We start from the raw sequence: 14,861 nt of genomic DNA, 5'->3' as shown, positions 1-14,861 counted from the left end.
GAACTATTGCAATCAGTGGCAAGAGTATGGTTAAATATCTTTAGATACATCCTAAGATAATAAGCTACGTTTCTAATGGTTTTAGGGACAGTATTAGGCTAGCGGTCATGCCCAATTTTCCACTGAAGTTATGTATGGTGATTGCCACAGGTAATTTAGTTTATGTCTGTAAGCCCAGGCGGCAGCACCTGCTGGAAGACAATTTTGATTTCGTCTTCAAGGTGGATGTGACGAGTTTGATTTCGTCTTCAAGGTGGATGTGACAATCTTTTAGAGTCTTATGTTTGTTCTTATTCTGTCTTTGCAGTTGAACCGCACCCGTACACACATGTTTTGGAAATAAAGACTTTATGCTGGTACAAATCGTTGTCACTCGTGTTGATTTCGGTTAGATGAGACGACATATCAATCATGGCGAGAACTATTGCTGAAAGGGTGGATGTCGTCCTGGGTGCCGACAAATGGTACCCAGGTTCGAGATCGACTGGACAATAAGCACCATGGGTGCCATTACACTAGACAAACAGCACCCAGCTTCTTCTTCTACACTTTTCTATACCTACAACGAGGTTGGCCCCACGCTCACGGAGGTCACGTGTCACGATACCGTGCTCTAAAAACCTTTCTTTCATCAGTTCCATCTCATTCAAACGGGGTATTCGTCTCTAAGGGGAGAGAGATAAAGAACCCATAGGCCTAAACGCGTTTTTTTCTGTTTATCTGTTCTTTTTATTTCGCGCACTGCTAATGCCGCAATTACCACGGCGCGAGATAAAACGAGATTGCAAGAAACGTCCTCGTCCCTAAGATCCGTAGGCCAGGCAAAAAGAAGCTGGGTGCTATTTGTCTAGTGTAATGGCACCCAGGGTGCTTATTGTCCAGTCGATCTCGAACCTGGGTACCATTTGTCGGCACCCAGGACGACATCCACCCTTTCAGCAGAACTAGTGTAGAGGATTGGAAAAAAGTTGAGGAGGGCTTTATCGAAGAGTCTGAACTTCCTGGACCGTCCCTCGAGTAGGGCTGTATTGAGACAGAGGTGAAGGTTCAAGGGAGGGAAAATACCGCAAACAAATTGGGTAGTAGTTGGGCCTAGGGTATCAGATTGGTATAGTAAAATGTTTGCTTAGTTAGGCTACGTGAATGTAACCATAACAGTTAGATCTGCAGATAATACAGAATAAAGAGTGTTGTATTTTGATAACTTGACTGTTTTTTCAGTATTTGTTAAGGGGGCCCCATCGAGGGGGGGGGGGCATGATGTATTGAGTTTGGGATAAGGGTTGGAGATCTCAATACATCATTGCTCGGGTTCGCCTCCTACCTGATGATAGGAGAGGTCACGGGATGAGGGAGAGAGAGCAAGTTATTCCCATTCCTTAAAGGCATCGAGCATGCATATGATGGTACGCCGCTTTGGATACTTTGGTGGCCTTGCAAACTGCCAATTGCAATTAGCACCCCGGCTGCCAACGGCATTGACGATATACCAATCCGGTTACCTCTATGAACAAATAATCTCAACTGCGCACTGCGTTCAGTAGTAGTAGTTAAGTGTTTATTGCTAGACCCTTTTGAATATTACATTCCTTTCAGGCGTCTACACGATAATATGATTACAAGAGATAAGATGCGAGATTACAATGATTGGTTACATGTTGTTGGAATTTTTAAAAACAATTACATTTAACAGTTTAAGAAGAACGAAAATAACAAAAATGACAAATATTTACAATAGCATAAAATAATGGGGTGACATGATGGTACAGAGATATTAGTTATTACACATTGTCATTAAGGAGCATTAGAGCCAAGGGGGCGTATTCCATTAGCGGGCGGATCATAGTCTTGTAAATACTGATTTTTGACACACTTGTGGGAGCGCGCGGGTAATCCAATGTGCCGGCGACGGCTTTTAGCATAGATATTCGCTTACTGGTGCGATCATGCGCTGCGTTCAGCTTGGTGGATGCATTTTATACTTTTTACACCTACTCTCGAACCCTGGCTTGGAGTGGTAACTCTTCCAGGTAGCTTCTCATGCATAGTTATTACATGAATGCCATATCCTCAGAACCTTTCACTGAGGTGCACAAGCAGCTACTCTCGAACCCTGGCTTGGAGTGGTAACTCTTCCAGGTAGCTTCTCATGCATAGTTATTAAATGAATGCCATATCCTCAGAACCTTTCACTGAGGTGACCTGTTTTCCTTGTCCTTTTATACTCCAGGTTGAGATTAACGGTACATAAAATTATCCCGCTTTCCAGCTCTCGACGTCAAAATTACTTGGCTAATGAAGCAGATATTATTCTTGTGATTTTAGAGAGATGTATCAAAAGTGTTTCACTTTTTTCTCTTCCCATCAAACTGACTGCCGGGTGGAGAGAAGTGGCAACACATTATTTCGACTTCATCACAGTAATTCCTTAGGGTCCAAGATTTGAGGAGCCTACAGAACGGCACTGAAAAATTTCTATCGGTTTTTCTGGATAGATATACCAACAGCGAGTAAACAGAAGGTACCCTCGCGAATGAATTGCGAAGACAAGATTTCCGTCGCCAGGAAGGAATATCTTCATGCCCGGCACCTTTGTAATATTTAAATATTTTTGGTCAGTTGTGAATTTCAACCGATAAAAAACAATGCAGTGCCCACTTGTTCGAAATCTAGCGCAGCCCTCGTCTTTGACGAATAACAACGCGTGATTTACTTCATCCCATTGTGGATATCCGCGGAATAACAACTGACGAGTTTTCTTAGTTACAATATTTTTTTTGCCAGTCCTTATGCCGCTGATGAACAGAACTGTCTCTTGACACGTATCATACACGTAAATGATTCCCGTTTGCCAAAATGTCGAGGGAGGTCTTGTTCCATCATGAATGAGAGTAGTTATAACGAGCGGTTTAACAAATCTGGTGTAATTGTGCACTTCCGTAATTTCAAAAGTTAGCAACTCAAAGTAATTAGCGCAAAATACACCTTCTGATCCTTTCGTATAATTGGATTGCCAAACTGATATCTGGTGTTCATCTTCGGAGAGAGCAGGACGAACCAACAGACCCTTGAAATTGAACTTGAGGTCAACATCCGATACGATTGTTCCGTTATGCGCATACACTCCTGCAAGCACTTTCGCTGACAATTTCTTCGCAGATGGGTTTCGGTAGAAAGTTATCAAGTGATCTTTATAGCACGTCACATCACTAATATACTTTTTGAGCTGAAACCTTTGTTGTGTACGGTTCTTGCTTGATGAAGGGTGATATACAACAACAAAGCCGGGTTCATTTACCCAGCTTCTGGCCACTTGCGTGTGAAACAGAACAAAGTCACGTTTTGGACAGATTCTCATCTCGAACGTCAACCACGTAGATCTTTGAGGATGGATTAGAAATTTCTTTTGAAAACTGAAACTACCTGGTATCAGACCTATTGACTATTGAATAAAAAGTGCGATTAAGGGTGAAAATGTAATTTGTAATATGTAATTTTCGGCAAATCCCTGAATACCGTATTCAGAGCTTCAGTTCTTCCCCTCTTTTCAATCCTAGAGGGATCCTCACTTCCGATGCATAAAAACGTATAGAAATCTTGGCTGTCTGCAGTAGTCGGTAATATGCCACCGCCACTTCAACTACACACAACACAGCCAACAATACAACACTATAACACTTTAGTTGCAAATCAATAACTGGTCAAAGATAGTGCATGGGTCAAAACGGCCTCTTGTTTCAGCCCAAAGAAATAACTTTTGATCTAACATTACCTGCTTTCTCCATATGTGTTTCCCCTCTTTGTTTTTTTTCGATCCTGATTCAAAAGCAGTTCGGAAGTCACAAATGCGGCGGCTTGAATCAAAATGAAAACCCGAGGAATCTGGCTCCAGCGAAACAAACGTTGAGCAATGCAATGACGAACGTGTCATAGATAATTTTTGACGGATTTTGATATCAGAAAAAAAAGGTGGTGTCACTTTGTTAAATATTTTGGTATTTTTAAGTGCGGCATCGGATATATAGATGCATACGATGTTGAAGATGATGTACGTTATGGCACATTTTTTGATTGCCATTGCTCCGCCTTGGAGGATACTAATTATCATGAGATGTAGAAGGCATCTTTAGCATTGACTGTGCCATTTTGCAACATATTTTTTCGCTTCATGTCGGTCGAAAACTTGGTATTAATCCTCATCACTCTAGCCAGCTCTACAAGGTTTCGGTAGAATATCTTCGTTATACATTATCGACACGCACCCTTGCGCAACTGACCGCGTCGGATCGCCCATAGACTACCAATACCAGTACATAGTGGTTAATACCATAGTATGAATAAACTTCCAGGTCCCACTACAAATTTCTCACATTGAACATTTTTGCCTCACCATACTAAGTATTCTGGAAGAAGTGAAAATACATTATCTCCTGTGATTATTCTTTATAGTAAAAGAACGAAATTTCTGCTCCGGATGCCTCCTCCTGACGAAATTACAATAATTTTGTTAATTACCGAGTAATTCAAACAATGTTGATCGCATGAGGCAAAATGATGGAGGTGGTGACACGTCCGACAATCACAGAGTTAATGCTAATATACACACAGCATCGCATTGGTTCAACTACAACCTGGTTGTCAGCAGGCAGTTGAATAAAATTATATCCAACTCAACAGTCGGTGAAAACGAGTAATGGCCAAATGAATTTGTGCATCTCGTCATGTTTGATTCATTGTCAAATGAATTATATATTCATTGCCTATGTAGCGGATGCCCAAACAAGCTTTTACCCTTTATCTACATCGCTAATGATAATGCTGTTGTCTCCCCTTACTTATAAATTCCGCGACCTTAATGGAGACGAAGGCTGCTAGATTGTCAGCACGAGTATTTGTTAACTGCGTTCGTGTCCATTATAGTAAAGGAGGACAGTTTTGAGATGCGAAGAGTTATTGGCTACATAATGCTTAACCAACAATATCTGCCACTACTTATCATTAATTGTCAAAGGTGAATATGTGAATGTGTGAAGAGCAAGCGATTACCAAGAAACTCTCACGACGATGACCACTTGGTAAAATATACTAATGTTTGTGTCTGATCTGTAGATCAGACTACCCCTCCAAAAATGACTCATCGATCATTTCTGTGGCCAATCTCCAGTATTCAACGATATGACAACCCTCAGCTTGTTGGTAAGACACCTCCGTCTAATCAACGTAATTGAAAGCAATTTCTCCAGAACTCAATTAAGAGCGATGTGATTGCCCTAACGATATGTTAGTTACCTCAAATCAGGTTAGTGAAGGTAATACATCATAAGTCTTCCACAGCTATGTATGGACTTAGAATCTGTGCTGAAGCTCCTTTGGAGGACTAGCCTATTAATTTGGGATATTGCGGTATCGAAGGAAATTTACAGTGTGTCGACTCTGAACCAATTTCTTATGCAGGTGTATTATATAAAAGTCTCCATCATAAGAAAAGTTGGCGAAAATTGGAACCACCCCATCGGTATGGATTAATCTATTCTGTGTAGGATATTTAATTCAAAGCACAACTTTAAGACAACAAATACTCCCCTGTACTATTTTCATTTCTAACTACCATTACCATCATTACGCCGTGTAACGCTAGCAATTATCAAAACGCAAAGCAATTGACGAAAAGCCTTTTCCAATGGACATCCGTATTCATTTAAAGATATGATGAAGAGAGAAGTGTGTTCAAGTTGCTCAATGTAGCAACCAGCTTTCATTCGCCGTAATGCCGTCTTGGTGTGTTCGTAAAGGGGCCAAGAACACCCATTTGCGACAGTTAAACATAGCGATTTGTATAGCGTGTGCCCATGATAACGCCTTTGATACCGCTGGGAAAAAACACGGATGTGGAAGATTTGCTAGCAGTTTTCAGTTAGATACTAGGGTTTGTGGTCTCTAGGAACGCCGGTGGTATTCGTAGAAGGTTGTGAAATTTAAATCCATCATAAAACCATTCATTCATCAAGAATTTTTAACTTCAAGTAATAAATGCCCATTGCACAAGGGATTTGATACTGGTGTTAAATTACCTTTTTTTTACACCAATGCTAGAGATAGACATTTGGGTATTACTCTATTCGTGAACACCAGTGCTAAATCAAACATTAATATGATCGCGTTTTGTACAGGGAGACCCTAGTCTGAAGCCATCAGATGTACAGTCCTACCAGAAAGTAAATGTCCAAAGTTTTCTTTTAATAAAACAGAGATAGAATAAGATAATTGATTGCGGTTTTCAGCACATAATGGTATATCTAGTTGGTCATATATCTATTGTATTTGGACCCAGCTAATCCTTATTCTTCATTATGTAACAGGCAATTTTTAAATGTCCAAAAAGTAACTTTCTTATATTGTTTTATTTTCGGTGTTTTTTTTACAATGATGCAACAAAGGTATTTTTGCTTTCATTACAAGACAATTACTGCTAAATTCTTTCATTTTGAAGATTAGTTTTAGCTTGCTAAAGGTGTTTTTTTCAGACAGCTGGTGACCTTTGCGAACACCCCACATAGTAAGCAATGGAGTCAGTCAGGGTCTTATGACCAACTCAGCTCATACATGAAGGATTAGGGGTCTTTATCAAAGGATATGGAGGAGAATAGAAAAATAACATAAAAAACCTAAACAAAAATGTGCATTTTTATGACTATCGATAACATTCTATGGAATTGCAAGTGCCAAAAAATGATGATCATAATGCACAGTTCATGGGCTCATGTGGATTTTTTAAAAGGCACATGAAATCAAGGAAGTGATGTTTGGACCTTTTTTGAAATGCTTGTTACATAATGAAGGGATAGAATTAGGTGCATCCAAATACAACATATATTATGAACAACTAAATATACCATACTCAGCTAAAAACCGCAATCAAATAACTTATTTTATCTCTGTGATATTTTTAAAAAACGGTGGACATTTACTTTCCGTTAGGACTGTACATGTACAATGACAGCCAAAACCCGGTGATCGGTGTGTGCGCGTTACTGGCTTAATTACTGAGCACAGGTTTTAGGAAGGGCAATTCAATGTCCCTTTGTCAATGTCTGCTATTGAATTATAGTGATGTGTTGTGCAATTAAGATAAGGAAATAAACAGGTAGGAGAACTACATGGATCTAGAGTGTTGTAGCCTCCTCTTTGATGTGATCTGTATAGTTATTCACAAAATATTCATTGAACATCCTCTCTGAACTTGCTACATGTTGGGCAGTAAATTTAGAAATTGATAGAAAGATTGAGAAAAATCCGGACAACCTCTGTTTCATGTGACCTTTCGTATCCTGTTCAGAGGCTCGGTGGGCTTTGCTTGCAAAAGCTCTCACACCCACTGATCAACAGTCCATGGAAAATTTGTAAGAAAGAAAACCAAGGTTATAGTGTCGTGGAACCTTTGTTTTGTAATTCTGATTTTGCGTTACGAAATCGCTGTTCGATAAACGTAAGAACAGTTATGATGTTCAAGCACAAAATTAGGAAAAAAGGTGCGGTGAACATGCATGTTGAGTGAAGAACGCACATCGTTGGACTGATCCAGTCCGAAAACAGCGTAGGGTCAAACCCACAGTTGTTCTTCACCACGATAGCGTCGTTGTTTAAAGACCGCATTCTGAACGATATCGTCAATCCTAGCGAAAATAGAATGATAAGGCCGAATGTTATTTTACAACGTTTCTTTGTACACCAGCTTGCTGCCTTCCGAGAAAACTGCACAGTTATAAACCGATCCGAAGTCATGGCAACGATTGTCAAATTCGAAAATCCAAGGTACAGTCCGTTATAGCTATCAAAGAGCACATAAAAGAATCATTTTCCGGTATTAGATGCGGGTAGAAATTGATAATGCACTGAGGTTATGCTAACTTTCAATAGTTTCACAACTTTGATAGTACTTGGACCCCATTCCTCTCCCAGGAAGTTCTGTACATTTGCACTGAATTGTTGACTTCTATATTTACATTCCCTCTTGATGTACAAGAACGTAAAGAGACTGCAACCCTCTCCTCCACCCGAACCCATTGTACTCGTGAAATTATATTGAAAATGTTAAGAGGAAGTCGTTTTCTGAATGATCAAAACTATTTTTATAAGAGTTTGATTTTACGTTTGCTTAATGAATACTTTTGAAAGGATGCAATTAATTTTGACCAAGGATATTTATGATACATGTAGCTCTATGAATGGAAGGGTTTCAATAAAACTTGGCTGTGAAAGTATGACATAGTCTAGATAGGCATGACTCTGTGTAGATATTGAGATTTTTGTTGCTGAAATAATCAATAAAATTTATATCGTTTTGTTAGCGACCTCTATCATCTTTGATGTATGTTGCCGAGCACAGATATCTCTGATTCTCTGGCAAAGAGCAAATTCTATCACTTGAAATCTATCCAGGTTTTAGTGAAGCAAACGAGAACCTTGTAGGTGGCATAACGCTTTTGGTTTACCCCATATCGCTCTGTTCCTGACGAAAGACTAACGAACGCTATTGAAGGATAATGAACACCAAAGCATGCAAGGTCAAAATAGTATACTGAAACAAAAAAAATCCTGATGATAAGATTCATTCTGGTTAGAGATCGTCGACCGGAATCTTACAACATTTCCGGAATTTCGAACTGGGTTACTACACTACGCAACATGCACATTGTTGCCAAGTGTTCCCTAGCCGAAAAATGAGGAAATCACGACAACATTTGACAATTGACGTAATAAGGCGACCACTCAGTCAACAACAACCATTATAGGCCTGATTTTATAAAGTTGAAACTCTTGAACATAGAAACATTCACAGATACAAGTACATGTACAACATTTTGAGGTTAGCATTTTTCACTAAGCTTCATCAGACATGATAAGAAAATGGCATTGATTAACATTCTTTACTGTTTATCTCTATATGCATCAAAATTAAATCAAACAAAAAGAGTTACGGCAAATAGGACAACCCTGGTGGAGAACATGATTTCAATCCATAAAAATATTTCAATGAAAGACGTGTATCATGTCAGGTGGGTTGTATATTCTTCAGAATGTATGTCAATGGCTGATGGAGAAGAACATTAGAATGTAGTTTTTAAACAGGAATACTACATCAGTAAACAACTTATACACTGCGTAAACGGTATGTACACTGTCCTTGATTTCCATAAGTCCCTTGCCATACATTCCATTCATTACTGCATCAACATAGTGCTAACTGTGATGAGAATCGTGATGAGACCAAGATACGTTCCACCCTTACTGCCAAGGTTTGACAGTCTGCCATTGTCACGGATGCACACACTGGGCATGGTGCAAGCTCCTTTGTGGCGACTGCACTTCTTACAACAACATGGTTTGTGTGACGTTATTGATGTATTGCAGCTTTGCGGGGCGCAGATGTACCCAGTTTCATGCTCATCTTGGACCGCCTGAAAGAGAGCGGAAAAGCAAGAAACATATTGCGATAGGTTGACAGTTCAAGAATTTTCAGAATGGATAATAATTTCTGCCGACTATGAAAAGGAAATTGACTCCGTTGTGATTCCACTGGTCGTTCAAACAAAATGTGGATCGTAATTAAAATAGTATGAGATAGTACATTACATGATTGTATGTGATAGACTATCGTCATAATCTGGCGCGAATTGAGTTTGCTATGCGCTCAGCTAACTAATATTTTGCTCGATTAGTCCTTACCACGCATTTATCGCCATGGTTGTTGCATGCTGTTTTGACAATTGTTGAGCCGTTACGACTGCTCCCAACATGGCCGGAAAACCTAAAGCTGGCAGCACACCTGACTCCAATTCCGGCGTCCAGGGGAGTTCGACTTAACGCCGCTCGCCGCCACTCGACTTCACTCGCCGCTGAACCTGGCTTCTTCAGGCGTTCACTGGCGTTCACCAGAGTCTAAAATCAAGCCAGTTTGATATCTGGCGTTGAGTGGAGTTCGCCGGCGTCCAGCGGCCTCAAGTCGTAGCACACCTGGGAGTTTTCTAGCGTTCAGACACTGGCGGGCCAAAAAAATCCACTGGACACCGAAGTTGGAGTCAGGTATGCTGCGAGCTTAAGGATGTGGGAAACATCACATAACATAATGGAAAATCCAGTAAATCAATGTATTTTTCTATTCTTACTATTTTTTCTGGTAGGTTTGTCAAAAATACCTTTCCATTCATTTCTGGTAGGTTGTTATGCAAGTATCAACCTATTCCTTTTCCATTATCGTTCCCTGCCTCTTGCTCCTTTGGCATATGCATCATTTCTCCTGACGCACGAGAGTTATAGTTGTACAGTGCCTGACCAGGAAGCGCATAACTGCACACTCAATATAGGAGAGGATGTGTACACTCCCCAGGTCTCGTTCGATGGTGGTAGTTGGTAAAAGTTTTGCATCATTGGATTGCATCACCTGCATTCAATAATCTTGCCTCCAGTCATATGAATTGCAGTGGGCCTTATCGAATTGACGGAACGGAATTGACTACAGCTAGGGTGGCCCAGAATTATTTTCCCTTGCACAACGATTGTGTATCCATGTGTGAGGGAAAATAGTTCTGGGCCACCCTGTAGAACGGTTTATGCCCTTTAGAAGTGGGATCGATTACCGTCTGGGCCGCGGGTGTTTTTAACCTGGTGTTATGACTGTGGTAGGTGGTGAGGCTGACCTTAAGGCATTCATCGCAGAGTGGAACCGAATAATCCAGCCTTAAATAAATCGCCATGTCCAATTGGGTTATGACTTACAAATGGGAGATCGAAATCCAGAAATTAGATGTCTGAGGATGAGATGAGGAGAAAAACTTTTGAGAGAAAGACCACACTCGTCGAAAATACGCCTCATATCATCAAACAATACAGCATGCTGGGGGTGATACAGGGGGCAATAGATAAAGTCTACAGGAGCACAAAGGAGAGTCGATGATTGACCTTGAGTAGAGATCAGCTTTGAGCGAGATGTGTAACCGAGTCTAAAACGAGTGTGTTGGGTATATATCTTTCGTAAGCCGTGACCAGCTCCAAAAAAACCACGTTGTTTGAAGCATGGTCTTTTATATTGTGTCTTGAAATAACATAATGTAGGCGACTGCATTATGTCGGCTGGTAAATCGTTCTGAAGGGAACAAGCAGAGGGGATCAATGAGTTTCTTGCCCGATCTTTCAAACAGAAAGGCGGACGGAGAGCTAAAGGTCGTTGCAAGTTTACATTTGCAGCAGCCCGACCACATTATTGTTTAAATTTGTTAGAGAAATTACTGGGGGTAACCCATTTTATAAAGCCTTATAGAATAAGGTAGATTTTAGAAAGCGCACGGTCACTGATTGTCGGCCATCCAGTTCCATGTTATGTATGTACGTATATTTATTTCTCTCCCAAGACACAATACTTCACAGGTGCCCACTGCTTGATGAGGTAGTAGATTGTAAACTTTGTACCGATCGGCCTAGGTTAGGTAATATGTGGGCAGGAGAAACTGTATGTGAACCCCTGGGAAACTAGCCACTGCAAGATTCTCGAGAATAGTGAAAGAAACACATTGAAAGGGCTAGCTTACCTGTTTAATTGTTTCACAACCCACACGAAGGACAACGACAGCTATTTTATCGACAACAATTTTTGAAATTCTTGACGATTTTTCGATTTGTGTGTGCCGTGTCGCAGTAATGAATTAATTCGCACAGGACTCGATTACCTCTCAGTGACTTGTAAGTTTCGCGTATTTCGTTGTTCGTAAACACTGCGACTCCTGTACGGTATACTATGATATAGTCTCTATCGATTTTTTAAGAACAGCGTCGATTAAAATAAACTCGAAAATAAAAATTTTTTTAATCGATTATTACGACGAGTAATTGGTTGATAACACGTTAAAAAGATTTTAATACAGGGCTTTCAAAAAGATATTGCATGGCGAAATGGGAATAAACCATTGCATCACTGAGAATTGGAAATCTTTCTCACTGTGATTTATCGGAAAACTCAGGATTTAGTAGACCAGGTGAATGAACCAATGCATCACTGAGAATGGGAAATCTTTCTCACTTTAATTTAAGGAACAAGAGGCCCAAAGGCCTGGCGCTCAGCTGAAATGGATAGGTGAAGGCAAGGGCCAAGTGTGTGTTGGTACCCTGTTATTATGAGGCAACGTGAAGCTGTAACGTCTAGCACGCAGAAGTGCTGGTGCGAAAGACCTTCTTGCTCTATAGGCCATGGGACGAGTGGCAAAAATGTGTCTAGAAAAAGGATTCCGTTTGACAAATTAGCGGGCAAATTGAAAACAGTCGTTTTTGGGTAATATGGGGGTGCTGATTTCAAAAATCAATTTTCTCCCGCGTAAAGTTGCACATTAATTCAGAAATGAGACCCTTAATAGGGCCTAATGGTCCCAAAGTAGGGGTCAAAGAGTTGATGTCATCGAAACATGTCAACATGGGTATCAAAATGAAGGTCTATGGGGGTACTTTAACATTGCATAGTTTTTGGCCCCTTAACGAACCGTGGGACCCCCAGGGAGGGTCAAAAAGGGCAAAAGTGGTAACTTTGACCCTGTCCCACGATCTTCATAGGGACTATAAATGGATAAAAACTGTTTTATTTGACAGTAATCGTATAGACCTTCAGAATGATACCCATGACAACACTCTCGGGGTAAGGGTTGCCGAGATAGTAATTTTGACCCCTTTTTAGGCTCCAAATTTAAGATCTCGAAAACCTTTTGCCCAAGGGTGTCGTCATGGGTATCTATGAAAAGGTCTATGTGAGTACTGTCGAATAAAACAGTTTTTATCCACATGCGGTGCCCATGAAGCTCATGGGAGGCGGTCAAAGTGCAATGTTAAAGTACCCCCATAGACCTTCATTTTGATACCCATGTTGACATGTTTCGATGACATCAACTTTTTGACCCCTACTTTGGGACCATTAGGCCCTATTAAGGGTCTCATTTCTGACTTAATGTGCAACTTTACGCGGGAGAAAAATAGATTTTTGAAATCAGCACCCCCATATTACCCAAAAACGACTGTTTTCAATTTGCCCGCTAATTTGTCAAACGGAACTTCACATTTTTCACACTCGTCCCATGGCCTAATATCGGTGCATACTAAAGTACCGAGTTGACGTCACCCTGCTATTATGACGTAACGTCATTAGACCATATCCACAACTCCGTGGATATGGTCTATTGTTTTTTCTGAGCCGATCGCCAGGACCCGAGGGATGTGGTTTTCGACACGTATCTCCGAAACTGCCGCACGGAACGACCTGAAATTTGGTTAGGTTACGTTTCATAACCTGCTAACGAACAACGTGTACTTTATTTTTGCAGCCGTTGCTTACTTTTTTAGTTTTCGGGTGATTTTTGATGAAAATCGCCGGTTCTGAACCGTTCCGGTAATAGCACTGCCTCCCGCGTTTTTACCGATTAGGCAAGTTGCTCAACGTTGATCTGTCCCGACCTGAACAGGTGGGAGGATACCCGCTACATGGAAGAGCCAACAGACATTTCGTCTGCGCATTCTAGACTGGGTGAGTGTGATTTTTTCGTGATTGTAATCGCCCTCAAATTTGTGTTGAAACACTGCATCAGACAAAATTAACTCATCAGAGGTCAAGAAAAGGATCTTAAGAATATATATTCGCTGTTAGTTTGGGTGATTATAGGGAGCACGTTCATCTTTTGAGGCAAACTTGTCATCCGAAAGTTTCCAGATCCCCGCAATGGCGGATATACATTCATCAAAAAAATTACGAATTCGGGCAAGTTTCATCAAACTGTGCGCCTTTAACACATAAGAATGTCTCAAAATCACCCAGACTCTACACATGAGATATACCTTCACTGAAAATAATTGCTAAAACCTCGCTTAACGTGTCGCGAGTGCTGAAAGCAACAGTTTTGGAGATCGTTTTTCTGTACATCCTGCTCACTCCTGTAGAAATGTACAGTAAAGCACGTATACACGTGCAGTGTAAATGGACACACGAATGTACACACCTTCTGAAAATATTGTCAGCAAAGGTGATAAGTGTTTGTTCTGAATTATGACAATGAAATTCATAGACTATTAGCAGGTAGTCAGTGTCTGTTGGTCTGAATAATGAATGATAAAACTTCTGGTGATTAAGTTAAAATATTTCCTCGCTCTGTTTTACAGCCTGACGCAGTGACGGGGATGATCAGCATCTGTTCTGTTCTGCGACCGCATCAGTCACGGATATAGGAGCCTTGACCACGAGGAGCTGATGAGGCAAAGTCGTATAACCGTCTTAACCTTGACATCGGTGCAGTGCTGAATTTGCCGTCCGAAGACAAACCAGTATAATATTCCAGCCGTATTTCGTTCTTTTCACTGTAATACTTTTACTTCAAAAAGACTGAATAAATAAACCTACTGTGGCAGTTAGTTTAAAAAGATATTATTGCATTTTACGTTTTTACTCTTAGTGCTGATCGGTCATACCCCTTGGGCCTGGCCGTAACCTTGCATACTGGTTGTCTCGATGCCGTATGCTATGACCATGTATATATCTACTGGACTGGTTTGTTGCACCATGTCGAAGGAATTTTATGTAGAGATCAAGACACTTCCCTCACATCACAATCTACACCTCAAAAGAATGGTTGTAAAAATCCTTGCCATGATTCCCGGTTGCCCCTATGTTGTGACCATGCATGCATCAATGGCCTGGGATGTTGCAACCTACACTTCAAAGGAATGCGAAGTCTAAATCACATTTATTTTTTGTCCCCAGGTTGTGACTTTCCTAAAGCAATTGCAGACCATATCCCTGGAGATAGTGTTTTGTCATCTTAAAAATGAGCACCAGG

The sequence above is a fragment of the Lineus longissimus genome, chromosome 3 (genome assembly GCF_910592395.1).
Source record: "Lineus longissimus chromosome 3, tnLinLong1.2, whole genome shotgun sequence".
In the NCBI taxonomy this organism is placed as follows: Eukaryota; Metazoa; Nemertea; class Pilidiophora; order Heteronemertea; family Lineidae; genus Lineus; species Lineus longissimus.
The sequence above is the reverse complement of the archived record's forward strand: the minus strand, read 5'-3'. Positions refer to the sequence as shown.